Source organism: Garra rufa, chromosome 1, assembly GCF_049309525.1.
Source record: "Garra rufa chromosome 1, GarRuf1.0, whole genome shotgun sequence".
Lineage (NCBI taxonomy): Eukaryota > Metazoa > Chordata > Actinopteri > Cypriniformes > Cyprinidae > Garra > Garra rufa.
In genome coordinates this window covers 28649014-28655936 of record NC_133361.1, presented here as the reverse complement: position 1 = coordinate 28655936, position 6923 = coordinate 28649014, and positions in this window count along the sequence as shown.

The window sequence follows — 6923 nt, the reverse complement described above, 5'->3', positions numbered from 1 at the left end:
GTGGTATAATGATCACACTCGCGCCCTAAAGAGAAAAGCACGAAAAATGGAACGCAGCTGGAGGAAAACAAAACTAGAGGTATTATTATCTTATAGAAAAGCATTAAAAACTGCCAGATCGGATTACTTTTGTCTCTCTTAGAAGAAAACAAACATAACCCTAGGTATTTGTTCAATACTGTGGTTAAATTAACGAAAAATATAGCAGAAACAGGTGCAGACATTTCCCAACAGCACAGCAGTAATGACTTTATCAACTACTTTACCTCCAAGATAGACATTATTAGAGATAAAATTCTAACCATACAGCCGCCCGCTACAGTATCGCATCAGATAATGCGCTGTAGATCTCCTGAGGAACAATTCCACTCATTCTCTATTATAGGAGATTGTATAAACTTGTTAAATCATCTAAACCTACAACATGCATGTTAGACCCTATTCCGTCTAATCTACTAAAGGAGGTACTTCCAGAAGTCATAGATCCTCTTCTGAATATTATTAATTCATCACTATCGTTAGGATATGTCCCCAAAACCTTCAAACTTGCTGTTATTAAGCCACTCCCCAATGAACTTATTAATACAGACCAATTTCGAATCTCCCTTTTCTGTCAAAGATACTAGAAAAGGTAGTATCCTCACAATTATGCTCCTTCTTAGAGAAAAATGGTATCTGTGAGGATTTCCAGTCAGGTTTTAGACCATATCATAGCACTGAGACTGCTCTTATTAGAGTTACAAATGACTTGCTCTTGTCAACCGATCGTGGTTGCATCTCTCTATTAGTGCTACTGGATCTTAGTGCTGCGTTTGATACTATTGACCACAACATTCTTTTAAATAGACTTGAAAATTACGTAGGCATTAATGGTAGTGCACTGGCATGGTTCAAATCATACTTATCAGACCGTCATCAGTTTGTGGCAATAAATGAAGAGGTATCATTTAAATCGCAAGTGCAGTATGGAGTACCTCAAGGCTCAGTACTAGGGCCATTACTTTTTACGCTTTACATGTTACCCTTGGGAGATATAATCAGGAAACATGGTGTTAGCTTTCATTGTTACGCTGAGGATACTCAGCTCTATATTTCTTCGCAGCCCGGCAAAACATATCAATTTCGAAAAACTAACAGAATGCATAGCTGATATTAAAAACTGGATGGCGAATAACTTCTTAATGTTAAATTCTGAAAAAACAGAGGTGTTAATTATTGGACCTAAAACCTCCACAAGTAATAACCTAAAACACAGTCTAATACTAGATGGCTGCTCTGTAAATTCGTCGTCATCAGTTAGGAACTTAGGCGTCCTATTCGATAGCAATCTTTCCTTGGAAAGCCACATTTCTAGCATTTGCAAAACCGCATTTTTCCATCTTAAAAATATATCGAAATTACGACCTATGCTATCAATGTCAAATGCTGAAACATTAATTCATGCGTTCATGACCTCAAGGGTAGATTATTGTAATGCTTTATTGGGTGGTTGTTCTGCACGCTTAATAAACAAACTCCAGCTGGTCCAAAATGCAGCAGCTAGAGTTCTTACTAGAACTAGAAAGTATGACCATATTAGCCCGGTTCTGTCAACACTGCATTGGCTCCCTATTAAACATCGTATAGATTTTAAAATCTTGCTAAATTACTTATAAAGCCCTCAATGTTTTAGCTCCTCGGTACTTGAGTACTTAGTTTTTTGGTGTTATTTGTAGTAAAACCATAGTTAATTATCGTAAGGGTTATGTTCAGCTATTCCTTTTATCAGTTAACTTTGAACTGTTTTTAAATTTTTCGGATCATCAAAGTTTGGTATAAATATTGGTCACAGGTCACAGACAAGATTATTAGTCACTAAAAACTCCCACAGATCATGTTTTCATGCCATTTTAAGTCTTATTTTGACATAACTAATTGGTTATATCTAAGTGTGTGAGTTGTTTACTTCAGTCTTCCCTTTAAAGCCATTATAATTAGGGGTGGGCGGATCGATCCTAATATCGATAGTATCGATACTAACATTGGTATTGGTATCGGATCGGTACTAGCCTTCTGAGATCAATACTTTAAGTTATTTTTTCTAATCTAAGTCTAAATCTAACTTTAGTGCATCGCTTAAAACATTAAACAAAGAGTAGATGTGTATATGCCACTCTTTTCACATCTCATATGCAAATATTGCTGCTGTTTCCCTGCTATGCTCTTTTGTTGTCATGCCATCACGTGACTCCAAGCGTAAGCGGATACTTTTGGCTAAAGCGAGATATGGAACAGTACAAAATTGCAACACCACCAACTTATCCACATTATTTTTCAATGCAAAAGTAATCTTTTTTTCTGTGAATGTAGGAGATGTTTGCTTCATTAGGCATGGTAGTGAAATAATGAGAAAAATAACACTGCAATAAACGGATAAAACTGTGCTATCCACCCTGTGTGTTTTAAACAAGACAATACATTTAAAAAATGTCTTAAGAAACACCTGTTTCCAATATCAAGCAGCAAAACAAGTTTGCTGAAAGCAAATGAGACTGCAAGCCAGACCCATTCAATTTCTCAAATTTGGCCTTTTTATACAGCATCACTGGCTTTAACCATTAAGCCACGTTAAACGTTTTCTATCAGATGAAAACATTTAACATATGCACTTTGTGTTCATATCCCAGGCTGCTTGACTGCACATAATTTGCATCATCATACTGAATTTGGCCTTTTAATATTACTTTCTTAATGCATTAAGCCACGTTAAGTTTTTGTTTAGAACTCTATGGGATATCATATCAACATTAGTTATTGTTAATACACAAAGTGTAATTGGTCATTTAAATTTATGTTTTTAAAAGGAAAAAGTATCGGTATTGGTATCAGTATCAGCGATATTGGCCCTGTATTTACTTGGTATCGGACCGATAACAAAATTTGCGGTATCGCCCACCCCTAATTATAATTGTTCATTCAGACTGATTCGCAAACGCGCAGAACAAAAGAGGCGGGATTTATCACATGACCAATAACAGCCGAACCTAACCATATCCATATAATCATATCGCGATGGAGGCTTTAACTTTACCTGCTGGTGTCGCTGTTGGACAATGTTTGTTTAGAAAAACGAGTGATTTATTCACTTTTTAATGTTATATTTTGTAATACTGGCTTAGTTATTTGCTGCACAAGTTTGAATACAGTTCAAACTACTTTAGCTAATTTAGTAGCATCACTAGCTTACTCCCCAACATGGAGCAGCTATAAAGCACAGAAAAACTTGATTTACAGCCAACGGCTCATTCTGTTGGGATACATTTGGCTACAGTGCTGAGTAGTTACATCTAATACGTCCAATTTAGTCATTTATAGATTCATTAGCATTAAAACAGACTTTCCACAACAACTAACATATGTTAAAAGTCATAAAAACCATAATTACGAGTATGAGCCAGTGTTATCGAGCCATAACCCAATGTAATGAGCTCCACTGGACCACATGCAGCATGCAGGTTTCTTTCTTTTTGAGTACATGCTAAGTGGTCGGGTCAGAATGAATTAGATTTGAACAGGATGTTACCGTGTTGTTTTCCTGTGAACGCTGAGTGCTTGTAACATGGAGAATTAGGGCCTGCACTTTATAAACAGCCATTCGCACAATTGATGGGTCCTTTGAAGCTCTAGAGGTTTCCACTTCCACCAGCCCACTTGTGGCGCCACGTACTGTTTTGTATTCAAATATATCACAGTTTGAAAGGATCAAATGGAAATATTTCTTTCAAGCTTCCCTCATAGACTGCACTCAAAGCTTTCATAGGCTGGATCGTCATCGCACAAGCATCTCCTCCTTTGTATAATTGTAAGCATTCATATATTAGGGGGTTATTCAGTGCTGCCACAAGTGATCATATGACAGAGCCTCAAAGAGCATTACATAATCTAAAGAAAAACAGCATCGGATAGAAAACTGCTTTCTTACGGAAGACAGTAAGAGGAAAAAAAGTCAGGTTATCCGGATGCGCGGCCATACTGGAGATAATTCTAAACCACAGAACAACAATATTTCGACAAACTAAAGTTAATAGGTGGTAAAGATACATACAAGCAGTATTAATGAAGATATTAGCCTAATATTTCACCTGGAAATGATAAGAACAAAGACAAATGTTGTCAAGATACTTGCCCTGGAAATCCTGGTTCAGTTTGGCCAACCAAACGTCTTTTGTTCCTCAGACAGTTTTTTGCACTCTTCTCCTTTAACTGTTATAACTTTGGGCCGTCTGTAGTACTTTTAATGTTTTTTCCCGGTTCGAACGATTAGTACAGCCTAAAACATGACGATAATTGTCCGTTTTCAGCAGCAATAATCAGCAAAAGTTGCAAGTTCCGTTCGGTTCAGTGGCATTGTTTACGTTCATCACCCTGATAGCACACGTACATCTCAGAGATGTCTATTTGACGTCTGCATTTATATCTGCAAGACATCTGCAAGACGTAGTTTGCTCATCTGCAATACGTCTATTAGACGTTTCCCATCAGATGTCAAATAGACGTCTATTAGATGTCTTTAAGATGTTCTTGAATCAGAATGTATGTAAAACTGACATCTGCCAGACGTCTGCCAGATGTTTGTACACAGCAGATGCTTTCCAGATCTTTAACAGACATCTTGCAGACGTATGTGTGCTATCTAGAAAAAAACATTGCGGAGCAAAGAGGACACGGACAACGCGTCAACAGACAAAGCAGGTTACTTTAGGTAAGAAACAAAATTTCAGCTTTCAATTTCTGTCATTTCGTAAGAAATTTAAACAATAAATACCATTTTGTGGCTCTTTAATTGTCGTGACAGATCGCTGTAGCAGCACATGCACCGATCATCTCTTCCTCTTTAGTTAAAACACAAGCTAACCATGAGTAAAATGACTCAAAAGGTATTTCGTTTGCATGGAAAGACGTCAATACACACCAAGTTCAAATCCACACGTTACTCTACTCTCCTTTCTGGGTTACTTGACGAAATTGAGATTCAGCATTATGTCAAATCACCTGTCAATCAAACTCAGTTGCAAAATCTGAATTTTGGGATATAAACTCGCAAGTAACAAGTCAGAATTGTGAGACAAACAAATTAAAGACAAAAATTTATTTTTTTATATCCCATGGTGGAAATAAGCTTCCATAGATTCATGCCAAAGGACTAGAAAATATAATAATAGTAGTAAATTCCACCCACACTCTCGGAAAAAAAGCTGTCCCTGTGGTGGTAGCCTTTCAAAAGGCACTAAAATGTACCATTTAGATACTTATTTGTACACTTTAGGTACAAATATGTACCTTTAAGGCAATAAAATGCACCTTTTATGTGTAAATAATGCACAAAAGTGTACCTTTTGAAAGGGTACAGTCCCAGCTTTTCTACCTTTTTTTCTGAGAGTGTACTGCAGGGCTACACAAGTGGCTAAAGCAATTTAATCCTGCTAAATACCATATATAAGTGTTCGCATACCTTTCCCATTAATTATTTTGGTTGTACAAAGCATTTGTTCATTAAAAATACAGCACTGCCAAATGTTGTGCATGTTGCTAATTGAATAAGTCTGTTATTAGTACCTGGATGCCGCTGAAATCACATTTCATGAGTCATTCATGCAGAAACGTAGTTAATTCCAAAGGCTTCACGAATGTTAAGTCTAAGGTGGTGAATAACAAAGCTCGGCTCTATAAACAGTCAGACACAAATATAGGAAATAAAATGACTCATACATTTCATCTAACACATCAATATACGCAGCGAATTCAATTCCCACCCTATAAATGACAGCTGCTTGTTATATGGGTGGTAGATCCTTCAGTGGACGACTGCAGATATCTGTTGGTTTTTGATCAGAGGAAAAGGTTCACAATGACCCTTCCGTCTGTTTCCATGGGCACATCATTAGTGCACCGCCCCGGCTAGATCAGACTATTTGAAGTACCTACCACACAGCATCTTTAAAAACAAATACAGCTTTACTTTAAAGACGCATAGCGGGGTGTTTTGGTTTGAACATGCATTAGGATCTTGCATTGATCAAAATCTTCAGCATTTGGAAAGAGAATGCAATAACACATGCATCAAAGCCATTTCTCTTTTTGGTCTCAGACTGTGACACCTTAACATGTACAATTTCCCCATTGCATTCAGTGATTACTAAATGGGTATTATATGCAGCCATTCTGGATACAGAGAAAATAAGTCATTTAGAAATGAAATTGATGTCAGGAGTAAAAGGTCTCTAAATGGCAATCAACATTTATGAAACGTGACTGAGAAAAATAATCAACGCCACCTTTCCAGAAATGGGGAGAGGCACGAATTCAACGTCGAGGATGTGAGTAGAGCACTGTTAATGATTTAATTTGCATTGCAGAACTGTCATTTGCATTGTCTGTTAATCTTATTTAACCAGATACTCAAAGATGGCAACAAGGTTGCAGTAAGAAATCCCATAAGACACACAAATGACTAAAATGTTCTGGAGACATTCTTGTATTATACATTGTAATTAGCAATTCATGCAGTTTGCTGCTTATGGTTTCAAAAGCGAGAACATTAATATCCAGTTAGACCTAAAGTTTTTTTGTGGTTCAATGTGGTTGTTAGTTGTTTACTTACTATCCAAAGTCAAAGAGTCCATCTCTGATATCCACTATGATATTCAGATATACAGTGCCTTGCGAAAGTATTCATACCCCTGCTGAAAAAAAACAGCATATGCTGGTTAGGTATGTTTTGGTGCTGGGATGCTGGTTTTAGCTGGTATATGCTGGTCCTTTGCTGGTTTATGCTGGTCCCTTGCTGGTTTTTGCTGGTCCTTTGCTGGTTTATGCTGGTCCTTTGCTGGTTTATGCTGGTCATGTTGCTGGTTTATGCTGGTCCTTTGCTGGTTTATGCTGGT